This window comes from Hetaerina americana, unplaced genomic scaffold, assembly GCF_022747635.1.
Source record: "Hetaerina americana unplaced genomic scaffold, ioHetAmer1.1.p SCAF_1, whole genome shotgun sequence".
NCBI classification, from domain to species: domain Eukaryota; kingdom Metazoa; phylum Arthropoda; class Insecta; order Odonata; family Calopterygidae; genus Hetaerina; species Hetaerina americana.
This window is the reverse complement of record NW_027286069.1, coordinates 24,531,490-24,552,109: the sequence shown is the minus strand read 5'-3', so window position 1 is coordinate 24,552,109 and position 20,620 is coordinate 24,531,490. Positions and strand designations below refer to the sequence as shown.

The window sequence follows — 20,620 nt, the reverse complement described above, 5'->3', positions numbered from 1 at the left end:
AAAGGCAGTCGGCTCTGAGCTGTGGTGTAGTGAGGAGCTCTGTTAACGCGAACCTCCACGCTCGACCCACGTCACGGAACGAGATGCCGAAGTTTTTGGAGCAGCGTTATTCCATCAAATTTGCGGTAAAGCTTGGGAAATCGTCTACCGAAACTGTCGGTATGATTAACCAGGCTTACGGGGAGTCAGCCATGTCCAGAAACATGATCTTTCGGTGGCACAAGATGTTCGTGGAGGGCAGAGAAGAGGTCGACGACGAAACACGGCCTGGACGCCCATCAACGACACTCACCGACGAAAATGTGCGAAAAGTTCGCGATGTACTGAACTCTGATCGTCGTCTTAGTGTACGGATGATAGCAGAGCAGTGTAATGTGCCAAAAACAATAGTGCACGTCCGGCCAGCGATCAAAAACATCTGGCGGCTGCATCACGACAATGCGCCGTCTCACACCGCGCTTGTCGTGTCGGACTTCTTGGCCAAGCACGGCGTGGCAACGCTGCCGCACCCGCCCTACAGCCCGGACTTGGCACCACCGGACTTCTAGTAGTAGTTTTGAGGGGAGGCGACCGACAGCTAAGGTCATTTGCGCCATAGGGGAAGGACAGGAAATGATGAAGGGTGGAGAGAAACCCGGCGTCGGCATTAGCCTCATCTTTACGAAAGGCGCCAAGGGGTCCGCGCCTTAACGTCCCATCCGACGGACGGCGTACTCACTCAAAGTGCCCTCCACAAAGCACCTCAAGTAGGGATCGAGATACCTCTGAAAAATATTCAACACCGCCGGGATTTGAACCCGCGCCCTCAGGGTGGGAAGCCAGTACGTTAGCCCCCGCACCATCTCGATCCCACCGGACTTCTTTCTATTCCCGAAGATAAAGAGGAGTTTGAAAGGAACGCGACACGGGACTTTGGACGCCGTCAAAGAGGCCGTGACGACGTGTCTTCGAGAGGTTCCCGATGATGCCTTCGCGGGAGCGTTCCAGGAATGGGAACGCCGCTGGAACAAGTGTATCGACTCACAAGGGTCCTATTTTGAGGAATATTAGCTTAAGATATGTAAAAGTGTAATACATTTTTTTTCCTGAGCTCAGTACACTTATTTTCCGGACGAACCCTGTATATATATTTATATAACACCAACATATATGAATATACTATACTATATATTGTATTCTACCGTTTCAGGTAGGTTTAGGATGGACGCAGAATGAAAAACGACAAATTTCTCTGCCTGTGTTCTTCTTCAATTCTGCATATGTACTACCTACATTGATTCCGACCAACATATATACATATATATATATATATATGTATATATACATATATATATATATATATATATATATATATATATATATATATATATATACATACGTATATATCGATTATACGGAAACACTCACACGAGCAGCACAATACTGTGGGACGGCACAATAGAACACAAATAACATAGCAGCATTTAAAAGGACACTCACACGGTCAATTGTTCGAGCTTTCGGCCTTTCGGCTTCCGGTATACTATATACATATATTGTTTTTGTACATATTTTCATATTTTTTGAAAGCCAAAGTTTACACAGTGTTTCTTTCCTATCATCATAATTGAGTTCCATAAAGTCATGACCTGAGCTATAACTCAAATATATCTCTATATTTATCCCCGTTAATAGCAACAGGTCGCCTTCTATCGGACATCAATATCAAATATCCATTAAGGAATTCCTTGGGACGCGGAAATTTCCTTCCCATTTATTCTTTAATTTTTTTAACAACTCTATCGCATGAAAATACATTTATATATTTTTCTTTAAACGAAAGAAACGTTCATCCTACATGAAAATCCTATTAAAAAGCCAATCGATGACCGTTCCGCATAAATTAAAGGGCGGGATAAACGTGGCCCTTGTAAATTTCCAATCGATTTCAAGCATCACGATAAAGAAGGAATAAAAGCGGGTTGGGGAAACAGTTCAGAGTCGCGGAGCGGATTCCAAACTTTTTACGACTTCATTTTGCCTAATCTCTGAGTTACAATCAAGACAATTTACAAAGAAAACAGCCGATAATTTTACTACAGCGGGATAAATAAGAATTTGCATCATGATATGTTGGTTATTAAGGGAGAACGAGATGCAAACAGAACAATTTGACTACCATAACAACGCCGACAATGCCGGAAATCGATGGGGGTTTTACGAGACGAAGTTGGGCCTTGTTGCCGGCCAAAAGATGGCTCTGAGCGATTGAATTATATTCGTAACACTTTCAACAAATACTGGACTAGCAGTAGTAGCTGTAAGGGGAGGTGCCCGGCAGGTAAGGTCGTTTGGGATTAAATATTAGTTGTATAAAACCGTTTAAGGTTGGCTTTGGATGGAAAAAGACGATAAATTTTTCTGAGCCTACAAGAAAAACACAATATTATACACTACATACTACATTAAGCCCCTCTTCAATTCAGTATACTCTCTCCTACCCCGTTATGTATGTATAGTTCTCCTTTGTTTGTTTTCTTTCCATCCATTTCACCTTTTCCATCCTTTTCCCCACCAATATTTCAAAAGCTTCTAATCTACGCCAATCGATCTTGCTCCAACGACCATATTTCCGTACCGTGCATAACCACGATCCATAACAAGATGTTCACTGATCTTTTCTCAACAGCCATGGGAAACGTCCCTTTCATCAACTATCTCCTCCTTTTAAAAAGCTTATTTGCCCTCTTTTCATACCCCTACTACGTGTATTTTGTTCTATGTTTAATATAAGCATCTTTTGTTACCCAATCTTAAGATTTACCTGGAGATTGATTAGTTCATGTTACTAGAAAACTACCAAAACTTTTGTTTTTTTTTTCAAATTGATTTTCCATTTCTGATTTTCAATTATAAAAATAAACTATATTCGATGCTTGCTGTCGTGTTTTGCTCGGATACAGCTTTGAACCATACGGTGTTCTTAAGTGAAAACGTAAAACTAACATTGAAATATTGTACATGAACATTAATTTTTATTTTTTATTAGTGCACGGGTGATGCTTACGCACTGACGGATATGTAGTCGGATATGCACGCATATTATTCGGCTCGTTCAGTCACGAAAATTATGTCATCTTACCTTTTACGTAGATTCACGAAACGGTTAGCTTTTAAGGAAATAAATACATTGAAATACTACACTATCGTCTCATACGACATATCCTCTACCACCCATCTTTCTGCCCAACACCCCTGATCTATTCTATAAGTTCTCACTACTACCGTGGTTTCCGTTTGGCTTCCGGGTCAATGAATTCACGCGTCATTTTACACACTTATGAACGAGTATATATGCTCCTTTTAATTTTACACTTTTAACTTTTGCAAAGAACTACAACATAATCATAACATTTTGATAACTCTTCGGAAAAAAACTGGGTTTTTACATATATATTTTTAAATTATTATTGTAAAAGATATTTCATGAGTCATCAGAGGGAATTTTCGATTTTTTTCCACGAATTGAGAAAGCAGCCGACAAGATACGACGGAGAACGTACGAATGCGATCCCTTTTCTTCGAAATGAGAGTTGCTAGGCAACAACAGGTGGCACAGGTTGCGGCGGCCGCGGGCCATTTCCGAGGCGCCGAATGGGAGGGCGCAGACGGTGGCGCCAACAAGTGGCCCATGTGCGAATTGCAATGGCAACCGCACCGATCCCTTCACGCGGCTGTAAAAAAAATAAGGGATCCCTTGAATTCCTCCGCTCCGAATCGAGGGCAAGCGGAGAAGAACATTGATAGTCAGTCAACCAATTAGTTTTATTCCGTAGGATATATTGCGCTGGAGGGCGCAAGGGAAAGTACCTATTGAAGAGAGGGGTTAAAAAAATCTTAAAATGATCCGACCGATGATTTTTCAAGTTCCAGAATTTAAGTTTTTGGTCACTAATATAGACATTTTTAAGCACCAAAGTTAGGCTTCCTAAAAACGTTGAATGGGCTCGAAAAACACTACTTCTAAAAATACAATAATAGAAAAACAAGAAAGAAGTTCTGTCTGCTTTATAATTTTGTAGTAAAAATGACGAATATGCAAATCATTTTTATTTTTTATTCGACTGTTTAAGGAGACATATTGAAACTGCTACATTAATAAGTCTCGTCAAAAAAAGCACAACCTGATTCCCCACACTACGATATATATATATATATCGTATATATATATATATATATGTGTGTGTGTGTATATAAATATATATATGTATATAGATGTGTGTATATATATATATATATATATATATATATATATAATGTGAAAGTCTCACGGATGTGAATGATAATGTATATCATCATAGCTCAAGCGAACAAAAACTAAAACACAGAAACTCATACGCATTCCGAATTTTCGGTGGTAAAACCACCTTTCTCAAGGGAAAGAAGGAAGGAACTCCTAAAAGGAAAACTTAAACAGGAGAGGTATGGTAGGTGGAATCGAGCGAATTAGGGCGCTGTTTCACCCACCAAAGGAGAAATAGACGGCTTAAGAGGAAACGAAAGTAGGTAGAGCAATCATAAAACATTATAAAGGATAAGAACAGTGCGTTTCGCGGCACGTATAACCAGAAGAAGAGACGAGCCACATTGGCCAAATGCACATTAAAACACGAGAAGATGTCAGATGGAGAAAAAATATTCATTCACATATATATATATATATATATATATATATATATATATATATATATATATATATATATATATATATATATATATATATATATTCTCTTCACTTTCTAGTCCATTTTCTACCTCAATGTAACCCTGCCAACCTTCTATGCCGTTTGATCAATGTTATCTTTTCTATCACAGTCTTCAACATCCCATCTCCAATGAAAATATTATTTATTATTCTGCTTATAGCCTTATTCTGCATTCATCTTTCCTGCCTCCATAGGATTTCTCCCAACAAACCCCTCTCTTCGCCCACCATACCAAGTACTTCCTCTTTTGTTTTCTTCTCTGTCCATTTCACCTTCTCCATTCTTCTCCACACCCACATTTCACAAGACTCCAGTCTACGTCTATCCTCCTGCTTCAATGACTACGTTTCCGCGCCGTGCATGCTCACGCTCAAAATCAAAGTTTTGACGAGTATTTTCTTAATATCCTTACTCAACGTCCCTGTCATCAACTCCCTCCTCCTTGTGAAAGCCTCCTTGCCTAGCGCAATTCTTCTCCTTACGTCCTTACTACTTTGGCCATTATTGTCCAAAGCACTGCTATTATAGGGGAATGGTTCCATTTGCTCTAGTTTTTACCCTCACATTTTTTCGTTTAACTTAGCCTTTCTCTTTTAAGAATACCTCATGAACCTTATTTTGCTTAAACTGATACTCATTTCAAAAAAAGTTGCACTCACTTTCATCAGCAAACCTAACTGATTTTATGGAATTCTCACCTCCTCTCATTCCTATCTCCAGTCCTTCGCATGTGGTTTTTACCATTCCCTCCATGTATCTGCTCCTTGTATGAAATATTTATAAATATTAAATTGTTAGGCAGTTGAAGTAGTGTCACTTGTTTCATCTAGTTTGCACAGATGATGCTACAGTGTAGCAAAACTAGTCGACAACAATAAATTCTTTCCCGTGGAAACGCAAGGTCTTTGATTCTTTCATCGGGCTTAAAAAATGGATTTCGACAAAGCATCGCCCTCAGCTATCTCTCAAAACTGTAAAAATATTGTTATACAGGAGAGAAAGTATTATGAGGAAGAAAAACATTGGATTATCTTTTCAAGTTAACTTTAAGCCATCATATTTCTAATCGCGAATGGCGCCTTAAATTCTCTTCAAGGCTTTCAGTGAGAAGGATTTAACTAGTGATTAATCTCAAGGTAGGACATATTTTTAAAGTTAAGAAATATTTCTTGAGAAATTGCTTTGGTTACACTCAGGTATTGGACGAAGGCATTTAATTTTTCTTGTAGACCTTGAAGTAAATAAACCTATCCTCGTCGCGTACTAATATATCTGAAGTCGACATTTTCGAAGCCTGAGAAAACTACAGGGCTAGAAAAAAAGAGGGGCATGGAAACGAAACGCATTCAAGATAGAATCTCTATTCGAAAACCTACACAAACATTTTTGTGAAGAAGTTCAAAGTTCTCTGCTCATAATAGATTAGGCTCACACGTTAATTTCAAGCTGGATTACGACTAGCCCAAATAAAATCGAGCAAACGAAAGAATTGGTAACTGATATGCATACTTGAAATAATATGAAACCGAAAAAAAATATTCTTAGCCCAGCAGTCAACCCAAGGATTTATTTTGATTGTAGAGGGTGGAAATCATCTTGCACTACGGGTTTTGAAATCCACACTATAACAGAGTATTAAGGGTAACCGGTTTCTGTTCCTGTACCGCATGCGGATTCCCTGAAAATCCCCATACTGAAAATAATCACAAGACTTGGGAAATATTGGATGTTTCCAAAGTCATCAAGAATCGAACATGGGCCCTCTGGTCAGAGTTCCAAGCCCTCTACCTACTTGTATTACAACGTTCCATAATTATTAGTATTATCAAGATGACAGCTATAAAAAAAAGTCTAAGGGAACAACGACCCATGAATACGGATCAAGTAGAACACTTGAGATGGCACTAACTACATATACGTCGTGTGGTCTCGGAAAATAAAGTGATTCCTTACAAGTTCGTACCTATGAAGGACACTAAATACATAAGGACATGCACGAAGGATAATTATTTCCATTCACTATTGCGATCACTCCAAAATTCATACGCCCGACACTTTTTTTACGAGAAAACAATGAAATAATTAACGTGAACATGAATTTATAACCGTGAAAAGTCCGTTCATTTTCTATCTCGAGAAGAGGTAGACCTAAAAATTTCGAGTTTTCGCGGTTCCCCAAGTCCAAAAATTTACGACTTGATTTTGGGGATTCCGTCCTCGGTTAAAGGCCGAGGGCAATAAATTTGCGAGATAACGGAATCCAACGGTCATAACGTCCGGACCCTTATAGTATGAGCGAAAAGGGGTGTGAGATCGTCAAAAAAAAAAACAAAAAAAACTATGAATATAAACAGACGAACAGAGAAAGGAATCAGGGGAAAGGAGTGAGAGGGAGACCTTGTTGGCGGTCAAGTCGGGTCGAAATCTTTAATTTTTTAAGCACTCACCCGCTAATTATGATTCTAAAAAAAATAACCAAATGATTATCAGGGAGGAATTAGAAAAAAAAGAAATCAACAGGGAGATAGGGGATAAAAAAGTGCCGGAAAGATGCGAAGGAGTGTTGGCCTCCACTCGGGGTTTAAAGCGGAAAACAAAAAAAAAAGAGTCTCGCGTTGGCAGATAAATAATATCAACAGGCAAAGATTCAACCGCCGATGAGGCACGCGTGCTTCGGAATGGAACGAGGTTTTGCATCGGGACGCGCACGGAAAGGTCATAAGGACACGCGCAGGGTGGTAAACATGAAAATAATAAATCCCTCGGTCTCAAAAACACTCATCTGCGTCAACCGATCATATCTGAACAGGGTGAAGCAACACGGAAGCCAAATGGAGTCGAAATCACTTCCTCGAAACAACAGTTACCATTTGCAGACAATTGAAAACCGACGATTCCGAGGCTGAGAAGATGGCGGAAGTGTTTGAAATTTCAAATTTTATGATTGGGGCACATCAAAATGAAATGAGGGCACATGTCTAAATAGAATGATGACTTGACTCAAAAACAAATACTTGTAGAGAAATTTATAATTAATCGTAGTATGCTGCTTATGGTAGGTTTTGGATGGATACACCCACTACCATATACATATATGACACGACACTATGCGGCATCTTACACTACCGTACTCAATTCAGCGGAAGGAGATACATCTGTCTATCATGTCACTAAATACAAGGCCCGTACAAAAAAGATGACACTGGTCTTACTACGCGCGAACTGTTTGACAGATGACCATCAGTTAGGTGCCACCTTCTAGCGGCGTCTGTGAAAAGTAAAATACCACCTTGCTCATGGTCCTATCTTGACTTGTCTCCGCATAACAGCGATTCTTGTCTGAGCATGCAAACGCTTGCTCTAGGAATTCCTGAGTAGGTGAGAATGAAGTTGTATTCACTGTATTTTTTGTTTACTCTTTTCTATTTAGAGAATTCTATGAGTGCTTCATATGATTCAGCTCCAGCCGTGCACAGACAGGCAGTCGTCATGGGGTTCGAGTCCATCATGATTTCATTTTGGTGGCAGCTCGTCAGAAAGAAACCAGATTGAATTTAAATAAATTTGACGTAAATTAAGAAAAATGAAGGACAGAAATCACAACTACAAAAGAACATAACCATATGGAAACGTCCATTTCATGGCTCACGTTCAATATAATATTGTTATAATATCACGCTCACAAATATATATATATATATATATATATATATATATATATATATATATATATATATATATATATATATATATATATATATATATGCAGACGCGGTCTAAGAGGAATTAAGAACTTATAACTAAGTCCTGGTGAGCAGTAGGATATCAAATATATGAAATACAGAAAAATGACGACGACAACAAAACTAAAATGCTAGGGCATGCCAAGATAAACAAGACTGACATTTCAGGAACAGCATTTTCTACAATGACGTTTCGTTCGTTCGACGGATTAACCAGTCAGATCTCACGTTAGGACAACACGCTGGGAGATATTCAACTGTTGGGGAAGGCAGTGCATGATGGTACTGCTGGCTACTTTCAAATCAGAACGTTGTGTTTTTACGTCTCTTGCAATAAACAAATCTTTTATCGATTGTTGCCCACGGGCGTGCTACAACACAGTTTGATTCGAACAATTAATCAGAAGTATATTTGTATTCAAACCATAATATTTCCCGGCATTTTGTTTTCATCGTTTTCGTGACGGCATCAGAGCCGATTCTCTAAAAACCCAATCTATGCATATTGATTTGGTTACAGATTCTCCCCTTTGTATCCATGGCACCCATGGTAATTTTTATTGCATTTAGGTAAACAAAATGGCGATTTTTAGTAACGGCATGCTCTAAATATACATTATAATAGCGTCTCTAAATTAATAAATATCATTAGCACCACACTAAATATTAAAATAACTCATTATTTAGCACTGCACACATTCTGCATTTCTTAAACACATCCAAAACTCTTACATCAAACTGACGCAGCAAAAAAAAACAAATATTATGAAATTTCTAAAAAAAACGCAAAAACCGCGAACTCGTGGAAACGTAACGATGGGCACTATTACCACTTCGCGGGAGACATTAACCGAGAGAGATTAAATGCGAAATGTTGCATGAGCTGTAAACACGCAGAAAACACATCCTGGAAGTTGAAATGAACGCAAGCGAAGAGTCGAAAAAGTGTAAGAGGACAATTTAGGACCATTACGACTGGTGATGCTCTTGAAATTGATTTCGGACGCGATGCCCGGACCGTGAGCACGGAAAGGTTAAGAGTGTAAACCTCAAGAGGACGGTGAACACACAAAAGATACGAATTATAATAAACTCGGAGCTCACTTTCTTCTCTTCTTGGAGGAGTGAGATTAAGATTGAAGTTTTCCTGAGAAGGGAAGAAGATCTTCCGTGGACCGGAAAGGAATTACGAGGAGACGAAGAAGGCAGAGAGTAAATAAGAACAGACACAGAATCCCTTCTCTCTTTTGTGACTCCTTCATTACTCCTGTGTCCTCATTCGCGACGCGGGTGTGAGGAGATTAAGGAGATCATCTTCTAATTACACGCTTAAGTCGCAAACAGAGGGCGGAAGGAGGGACCCATTATTACACACCAAGGTCACCGTCGCTATTAAGATTCCCTCTAACCCCGGCGGCGGCGGCGGCAAGAGGAGGCGTCGCCCGGGGACAAAAGAGAAACTGACCTGCCCTCTCTCCTCCTACCAATTCCAACCACTCTCGATCTCCCACCACCACCCACCCCCCACGGCACCCTCTAGATCCCTCCTCTCCAACTGATCCCACTTCTCTCCAGCTTCAAAGAGCGACTCCTATACACTCCCCTCCTTATTTGACTATAGAGTCTACCCTCACGGGTTGAAGTTATCATTCATTTTATTTGCTTATTCATTTATTTGAAAATAGAACCACATGCAGCAGTGCAAATTTACAGTGGAGTATCTAACAACATACGAATAAGGACGCAAAAATTCAAAATCAACAATAAAACAATTAACAACAGATATAACAATAAAAGGTCATTGTTGCTAATAGTTTTATTGTATTATTATTATCACATTGTTTAGTATTATCACTAGTATATAAATTGAATCATTATTATTTAGTATTATTAGTATATTATTTAGTATTATTAGTATATTATTTCGTATTATTAGTATATTATTTCGTATTATTAGTATATTATTTAGTATTATTAGGATATTATTCCGTATTATTAGTATATTATTTCGTATTATTAGTATATTATTTCGTATTATTAGTATATTATTTCGTATTATTAGTAGTATATTAATTATGCATGGTATTATTAGCAATAGCCTTCTGAGCCAGAGTATGTTTTCAATGGAACATCGCTCCTCTGTATTCCTAACCTCCTAAACAAACATTATTAAGAAATTACTTTTCAGATTAATACACTATTAAGATTAAGATAAAAGAGACTTGGAAATTCCACAAAATAAAGGCAATGTTTTCATTTGTGAAATCTTAAAATGTGGAAAACGTGTTAGAAAGTAAGGAAATACAGATTTAAACCACGAGAGAAAGCATTCGGATTAATTCTGTGGGACATATTTTAAAATTAATTTTCTCAGCAATGGACAAATTTAATTTTTCAGTAATTAGCCAGATAAAATAACCAAAATCAAGACAGTGAAACTTCAAAGTAAGATAATTATTTCATGAAACAAGTCACCGGACCTCAGTCGTTCGTCGAAGTGTAGGGAAATGACTGTGATATAAGAGAATAAAAGAGACAGCTATGAAGGATGAGAAATGAAAAGGCAAGGTATAAGAGAATTGAGACCTCACCGATTATAGATGAGAATAAAACTGAAGGAACGAGTCTGCAGATAAGAAAGAGGTAATTCAAAGAATAAGAGAAAAATAAGAACTTTTGAAAGAAATAACACGAACATACAGGTGAGATGGTTTCATCGGTCATTTCCTAAAGGCATATCTGCATCATGAAGACAGAAATTAAAGAAAGAACGGGCGGGAATAAGCGTAGAGTTATACCAAGTGAGGATTATTTATCTAGAGTAGATATTGAGAAATGAGAAGAAGAGAATTAAGGAGTTCGCTGGATAAATAGATTTGCGAGAAAATCAATTTTCGGATTGATCGCGACTGAGGGGATCTTCTGAAAGGATAAACTGATCTGTAAAAGTAAGACCCGTGTCTACGTTTGCCGTATCTCATTTCCCAAGTCTTTTAACTACCTCCAGTCAAATTAAACAAGATAGATAGAGAGGGAGGGTTTGGAAGATCGTTCGGGTACCACGCCAAAAAAAAAGCTTCTCTTCTGCTTTCTCTTTTAATTCACATTCTGTTTTCCATCTCGTACGTATTTGCTCCTGTGAGAGTGCCAACAAAACGGGATGATCCACTTTCGGTATCAATTTCGTACAAAATTCGAATTTTTCTCCGCCAAACTTTCCTCTTTCTTCGGCTAAAGAGACGTGACATACATCCTTTCAAACAGTAAACTCCACTCAATACCTCGGCTCCGACATTTACACGATACTGGGATGTATCAATGCACACGTTTGGCAAGACTTGGATATCTAATGACCGACAGACAATATTTGTTTCCTCCGCACTTGTCACGTGACGAAGAACGTGATTTTGACGAACACGCGCTGGATAGGAATGGCGGTTGTCTTGGATACCCATTAACGTTCGTGTTTAGAATGCAACCTGATCGTGTGTAACTGAATAAATATGAGCACCCGCAATGACGAGATCGAGGTACAATCTCAGTCACTCCACCGGGCGTGCCTTCAACGAGTGCCTTCAAGAACCAATAGTTTTCTCAATACTTTCCGGCACATCTGTTCAAGTTAGCATAGCAGATTTTTAAATTTCACATTGTTTTTCCAACTTCGTCGCATGTATATTTTGTTTTATCCGGAGCTTAAACTAATCGTTATTATTCATTGAGTATCAATAAAGATTTCCGAGATTCAGGAAATATTGTGTGGCAACAGGATGCTGGAAACTCGTGATAGAGGGGAGAATGATGAGTAAAGGAGCTGCAGGGTATAGAGAGAGAATAAGCACGTTGGATAGAATGAAGGAATTATTAGTAGGTATTAGGAGTTCTCGCATATGGCGTTGAACGTTGGTTTATTGAAATTAAGAGGATTTCTCTATTGCCATTTTTGGTGGAATTCATAAAAATAGCATGCAAGAATTTTATAAAAAGTAAAAAGTATCGGGAACAATGTTTTCATGAAGTGATTTTACGTCGCAGGGAGATCGAATCTCGCAGGCTAAGCGAGATTCGATCTCCCTGCGACGTACAGTCACTTCATGAAAACATTGTTCCCGATACTTTTTATAAAATTCTTGCATGCTAATTTTGGTGAAGGGGCCAGAGCTTCAACACGCGCCAAGCGCCAATCGTCTGCGAGCGTTCGTTCAGGCTATTTCGTGTTTTTGGTAGACCCCTGTCGAGTGACTCGGCGCAAGCACTAAATGCAGGGAACGATTGAACGACGGCACGCCATTAAATTTTGAGTTATAGTTTGGAAATCATGCACGGATACGTTGGGCATGATTCGCCAAGTGTTCAAGGATGAAAATATGTCACAAGCTGAATTTTTTTAGGGGCACAAGTCCTTAAAAAATAGCCAAAGAGTGAGCTGGACGGCTGTAGATGTCAAGAACCATCGACAACGTGGGACGTTGCGTGATATGCTAAACCTCAGCCCGCCGGTATAAGTTAAGTATGTGCATGATCGCAGATCGCATTGGCATTGATAAGATGATAGTGCACTTCGTTATCACTGAAAATTAGGTGATACGAAAGATTTGCACTACACTCGTCCCGAAGGTCTTTGGACGGACGAACAAGAGCAGAGTCGAGGTTCTGCTGGCGAAAACCTTCTGCAACGGCATAGCGACAATTTCTCAGCCACCTTACAGACCCTACATGGCACCAGAAGCTTATTTCATATTCCCAAATGGGAAATTCTTCCTCAAGGGACATCACCATGGGACCCTAGGTGCCTTCAAAGAAGCTGGCACGCATACCCTTAAGGATCTTCTGGAATCCGCCTACCAGAGAGCCTTCGTGTCGTGAAAAAGACGCTGGCAAAAGTTTGTCAACGCTCAAGGGATGTACTTTGAAGAATTTTGAAGCATTGTAGGAATATCTGCAATAAATCTATTTTTAGCACTTTTTCCCGTTACTTTTTATGCAAACCTTGTATCTTAGCAATTGGATCCGAAAAAACTTAGACTTTAGACTATTGCTATTAATAACTTAAGAGAGGGAGGTTTTTGTGGTCACCAAATACTATACTTCGTTGTGTCTCTGTTGTGATCCTTCCTCACATCTAAGCCCTACTTCACGTTACCCTAATATATCCTAATCTCTTGATAACACCGACTCATCCTTCAGATTCACTCGCCTGCCTTAATATTGGCTAAATTGTCTAACCTTCTTCTTCTCCAGACTCGCTTATTTTACAATCTCCCTTCTATAACGATTTTCAAAATTCTATTACATACCTCTACAATTTTGCCTTATATCGAATTCTCCGACCTTCTTACAATTATTACTTCCAACAACCTTTTCCCATCCCCTTAAAAAAAACCCAGAGCTTCTTCGATCTTCAGACTTCCCGTCAATTTTATTTTATCCATTCCAACCCATATCCCTTCATTCGACGGTTATGTTCTATACCGTAGCAAAAAAAAAACAAATTGCGCATTATCGAAATACGATAAAAAGGCTTAAGTGTAGTTCCTAAGTTTTAACATTCGATGAAAATTCGTTATCATTAGTTATATATATGAATTCCATTACAACACAATTATCTTGAGATACAGTGGGATAAGTGGATGGCTTCTTCTTTCATTCAAATAAGCCGTTCGTGTTTATTTACACATAAATTGAAGGCTTTATTTTCGAGAGGAATAAACAGAAATATAAGGATTCGATGACCATAGATGAAAGAGTTAGCAAAAGAAATACAAGGACTATCCCAAAAGTAGTAGGACCGAGTCGATTAAAAAAATGCATTGCCAGAATTGATACATTCACCCAAAATTTCTTCGAAGTAACACCCTTGTGCTTCCACACACCGCTGACAGCGGGTTTTCCACACCTAGTACGCCTTCTGAAAAGCGGGGCCATGTAACGCTTCCACCGAGCCATGGTGACGTCATTTCAGCACGGATATGAGGCGGGGGAAGAGGAAGAAGTCTGGTGGGGCAACGTTATGGCCGCAGCATGGCTGAGGCGGGGTCGAGAAGCTGTTGGCAGATCCGCGTGCGAGTTTCATTTTGTACACCTGAGAGCACTCGCGGCACTAATAATGCAAACACCTTTCCCATGCTCATGTTTTCAGTCACAAGTCGACGAAAATCACTTTAGTGATGTCAAGTTCATCATAAACCGTGAGAACACTTAATCTGCGATCCCTGCCCAACGAAGCCTTCACTATTGTAACACTTTAGTCACTTTTTGTGGTCGCAGGGCGACCTGTGAACGTTCTGAGTCTTCAACATCTTCTCTATTCTCCCGTAACAACTTCCGTCACTCAAAATCACCCGATGTACCCATTGTGTTATCACCATAAGCCGCCTTGATCATGCCACGAATCTCTTACCTGGTTGTGCCCTTTTTCACGCTAAATTTGATGGGGTAGCGCTGTTTCAATAATCGACTCATGATGGAGCGTAACGAGCTCACGTTATAGAGGTTTCGCAAACGAACGATCCGCACTTCAAAAAGGCTGGGAGCCAACTGCCACCGGCCTTCAGCCCTTCCTGAGACTACCCTTCCTCGAACCCAGCCAGAGAAACTGCCGCCAATCAGTCTGTCTATCCGGGAAAAACGAAGTCCTACTGTTTTGCTACGCCTGAAGCTATCTCCTTTATCAAGTGCGCTTGTAACGCGAAAAAGGCATTTCTCTACAGGAAATTATTCCTTCTGTTATATAAAGAAAGATTTTGGCCTGTATTTCACCTGAAGATGACGCTGAGCGTCGAAACCTTCGTGAATAAATATTTTATGTGGAAAAACCAAGTGTTTCCTTTGCCAATATGTATCGTTTCCACAAAGTGACGCCTGAAGCTATCTCCTTTATGAAGTCCTACTGTCTTTGCGACACACCTCGTATATCTCTGTCTGTTGACGGTAGAGGCAACTTCATATCACTATTATTTCATGAAATAGGCAAGAGACATTTGATGACTCGAGTGGAATAAGCGGACGTTCTTATGGTGCGTCCATCTGCTTCTGTACTGCTGGAAGCTATCAAATACGTGTACTAACCTAGAATCATAATTCATTAGTATTTAAATTCTATTCAATTTGTGCAGGATCACTTCGCGTCACCTATTGTCAATCTTTACATTTCGTAATTAGCAAAGGGCAGTTATAATAAGGCTACCAAAGAGATGTCAGAGTGTAAAGTTAAAAACACCGCTATGGAAACGATTTAGAAATCCTAGGAAATCCATGTGGGGCTTCCATAGACTCAGTTGCCAGGATACTGAAATATTTTTACATCTTTTTGCTAGGAGACACTGGTTTTCCTTATATCTACATCGGTCAGATCCGATGTACCAATCATTTGGAGGAAGTTCTTCATCATAAATTACAATTTATTCGAGTGAAAAATATTTTAATGATTAGAACATCCATCGAACAAAGATGTGGGAGGGCTTATCCAAAGAATTAGCGTCATAATTTGGAGGCCATTTATATGGGTCGGCCATTGCCTGGTGATTCTCAAAATTATTTTTTTAACTCCGAAAAAAAAACTTGATTTTTTTAATAATGATGATTTTGTATTATATCGCCATATATAAAGAAGAACTAAGGATTCTTTACAACCGCCAAAGTGTGCACATGAATTATTTTTTATTACATTTTTTTTTAAAACGTTATGACCCCAATTACAGTAATGGCGTCTTGTGACCCACATATCAAGAGAGAAAGGTGTATTTCTAATGAAAAAAAAAAGGATTTGATATTTTAGGCAAGCGTAGCCCAAGCCAGACCCAATAAAATGAATCGCAATATCACTCACGGCAGCATGGTGACCCATATTTGAATCATAGAAACGGAATAAACCGTTGAGTAAGAAATAGTTGCTGACATGTTTGTTCCTTTCATATCGGCAAAGATTTACGGAATGAAATGAAGCCCCGCCGTGTTCCAACCACCACTCACCGGATGGAAGTACCTGGGAAGGAAGCATGAGTAAGTAATATTACTGCTCCAGTTCCAATTGAAAATTGAAGTACTTTGCATACAAGCGACGGCAGAGTCGGGGGGCGGAGACGGCAGAGAGAGAGAGGGAGTAATGGTAGTCTCAAGGAAGATGCTCCCAAGGATGTGCGGAAAATCAAACAGACGACGCGGAATAGGATCAAACTTGTGAATGAGGATCGCGCAACCTTTTGGAAACACGCATTTAATTAAAAACGCATAAGAGTACCTAACGGAAAAAAAAATTAAAAAAAAACATGCGTGTATAAAAATTACCGCGATGGAAACGAACATGTCATCACTTTAACAAGCTGCTGACCAGAATTTCTAATGTTCAATATTTATGAATACGAAATAATATATAAATAAACAAACAGACTTCCAATTTGGCCAATAGAAGATTTTCATCATCCGTTGGACAAAATTATGAATATTTAAAATGAGCAGTGATTTAAATAATATTTAATATTTATGTATGCAAATACCTTTGGCTAAGAGAGGAAGAAGTATTGCATTTCCGCATTTTGATTCCATTGGTAGGTTTTTCAAAGCGTATAAATATCAATATTATATATATAGTATATATATATATATATATATATATATATATATATATATATAAAAGTGTGTGTGTGTATATATACACATATACATACAGACACATATATAAATATAAATAAATAAATATAAATATATATACATATATATCCGATGCACGATCATGGCGTGTACGCTATTTCTGTATCGATTAAACCATTTGCGCATGGTAATTTGGCCAAAATGTGATATTAAATGTGACAAATATCTTCCATAAAATTAGAACAATATCTTTGATGCCCATTTAATTAATTGATTGGTGGTCTACCGTACGACAGTGTTTTCGCCGTTACTCGGTGGAATTTCTCAATTGTGTATACATAGTAAATAGAAACAAACCACTTTCACAATTAATAATTAATGGCAATCTACCAATTTAAATTTGGTTTTTGAATTAACATAGACTGTATGTAAACTTCTACATTTAACATAGCATCCCTGAACAACATAAAAACTGGTTTCTGAAGCGACAATGAACCCTGTTTTAATTCAGGAAACTTCCCCTGCCTTCCGTCCAACATCCCTCTTCTATGCCCCCTACCTCGCCTGTCTAACGTCTTCCCTTCTATTACAGTCTTCACCATCCACATTTCCTGTTTTCGTTGGACTTTTACCAATAAGCTCGTTTATATCTTTCAAGAGTTACTTATGGACATATGTATACCTAAATTACTAATTAAGACTTCATTCTTACATAAAATTTATACCCAATGACCAAAGAAAAAGTAAGTAATTTTATTTTTTATGCACTCTTTCTCTACAAAATTACGGGGAAAAGTTTCTTATGCAAACATCTTATGATCTAAATGAAATCCTAATTTTTACAGTATGTAATGAATCACATTGTAAATATTGCAGCGAAATATAGTCCATTTATGCAGGTTTTAGTGACAAATCAATTATACTTTGATTAGACTGTTATATTTTTAAGTTTTCAGTCAAATTTAATAAATTCTGCACTCTTAAAAAATATGAATAGCAATAATATGCTCAAAATTGCACGTATTTCGAACGTTAATGGGTAAATATGCCTAACTTCATCCCGTCCACAAAAAAGCTTTTCATATTTATTTTTATTACGAACTTGCCTGAGATTCTCTTTCTATTGATATTTTAACATCCCACTGCCGCTCTAGATTATCTCCATCCACTTCTTATGTCTTCTTCGGATTTTCCCTTTCAGCTCCCTCTCTTTCTCCACCATTATTTTATAACTTTGACTTGTTTTTTCCTTTCCATTCAACTTATTTCTTCAACTGTCTTCTCCTCCTTGCTCACATCTCTAAAGCTTCCAATGGCCTTTCCTCAAATACTAAGGCTCTAATCCATACAATGATAGGTTCGGTACTTAAATATTAAAAAAAAACTATATTTTTTTACTAGTTTAATTGGCGTGTCTATTTATAATTCCCTTCTTGCGTGTTTTCTCCTTTCCAAAAGAAATCCTTATCTTGATTTTCCTTCTACCTCGCTCACCTTCCTCATAAATTCATAAATAAAATAAAAAATCAAATAAACCTCCTTCAAAATAAAAAATAAAATACGTGGAACATTCCACCTTCCATAATTTATTTTCATAATCTTTCTATTGTGTTTTTTAAAAATAAATTTCTCCGCAGATATCTACGGAGTCAAAGATGCGTTTTTATGCACGAGGATTCCAAAAAAATTGATATCCCTGCCCCATTAAAAGACATAAGGAGTGGCATTCATTCTCGATTAATTAAATCAGGCTATGGAAAAAATTAAGGCCTCCATTTGTTATGCAGGTCGATAAATAAAACAATCAGCGAAGTCAAAAGCCCTTAATGACCCACTACAACCGACTTGGGTACTATAAATTAACCAGGTTTCGCATTTCGCTCGATTTCAATCTCGGAGTACCCGGGGTGAATAAATGGGAGGGAAAAATGTGAGAAGGGCGTAGAAAACTTCAAAAGCGAACGAAAAGAAGAAAGGAATTTCAATGGGAACGAAATAACAAACGCAAAAATTTCGCTCTTTTTCACCGAGACAGACAGACAGAGCCGACATTTTGTGTGTTCCTCTTCTACTCCCGACCAAATCTCTCTTTCTCTCCCTCTCTCTCTCTCTTTTCTCCTCATTTCGGATCCTTTCTCTTTCGAAAATTTTCTCTCGCGAATGCTCAACTTCATTTATACGTCCCGAGATGACCCGGGAGGAGCCTTTCGTTATTCCTCCCGGGAAGGAGGGAGGGGAGAGTGAGAGGGAGAGATGAGGAGGGGAAGGGGGTAGAACACGGCCGCTCCGTTCATCAACCCCGGCGGAAGAGTTTATTTTTTTCTACGCAGAGTGGCTGGAGAGGGCGTGAGCCTGCTGGTAAAGGTGGATTGGGGGAGGGTAGAGGGTCGAAAGGAGGGATGGAGACAGACAGACAGACAGGGAGAGAGAGAGAGAGAGAGAACTGAGTTCTCTGAATGGGAGCAAGATGGCCTTGTTCGACTCTCCACGGTTGGCACTTGGGAGGCGGGGGTCACGTAATTCTGTCGAGTTCAAGGAGTTCTGGGGACTCGCCGAGAGAGACGAGGATGTGAAGAACGGAATGAGATGGTAAATTCACGGAACATAAATGAATGGAACGGTATAGATTGGAATGAAAACATTTTTGATGGAAACTTAAGTGAAATAAAATAGACTTAATTCAGAGGATAGCAAAACCTCGATGAAACGGAGACTCGTGACTCTCGTGGATTAAAGCCGTCCAATGCGCATATCGAGTGGTGGATTAAATATGAGGTTCAACTGCGTAAACTCAGCGTCTGCATTCGACTAGTAGGTTTTCGTAGGGAAGAAAAGGTGGTGGTTCTTGGAAGACGCAAGGGTTAACCCTTAGGATAAAGAAGGTTTTTTTAAAAAATGTTTATAAATTCTGCGGCGGTATTTAGGCTTAACGAGTTTCTGCCGTCGAAAAATAGCCGCCCGATAGCATGGATGAAACGGATTCCAAAGTGGAATCGATAGAGCAAATTTCACAGCAGGCGTGGTAGAAATTACTTTTTAACGTCTGTAGGAAAGCGATGTGGAAGGCAACTCGGAAAACCGCAACGTTATTAAGTCGAAGAACAATACCAAATATCTTCCTCCTTTGCACACATATTCGTGTTGATGACTTTACTTTCGTAACCTTTGTCGTCGTCTTATTCTTTATCAGTTAAGATCCTGTTCTTTCCACAGTCTTCAATATTCTATCGATAAAATAAAAATTTTTCTGCATCCAATTTTCCCGTCTCTCTTGAATTTCTTCTCTCAACAAGTCTCTACCCTTCCTGGTCATACCTAGTGCCTCTCCTAGTTTGTATTCCTTTCTATTCATTCGAACATCTCGTGAGGGAATGAACGTTCATGGAAGAATATTCGGAGGGGATGATTTCGTGAAAAAAGATGAGAGAGGTGACTGAACACTCTCGGCCAAATTTAACGAGGGGGTTAAAAATTCACATGCTCTCAATGACTCCAGGTATCGAAGAGATACACAATGAATCTTCAACATGTGGGTAGTGAGAT

At 38.8% G+C, this 20,620-nt stretch overlaps 1 protein-coding gene across 1 annotated transcript in view; it reads right to left on the bottom strand.

Annotated features, from left to right (window-relative positions):
* Trpm (transient receptor potential cation channel, subfamily M) overlaps positions 1 to 20,620 on the bottom strand; it is an 86,554-nt gene that overhangs the window by 32,454 nt on the left and 33,480 nt on the right. The gene's annotated exons all lie outside the window — the stretch shown is intronic.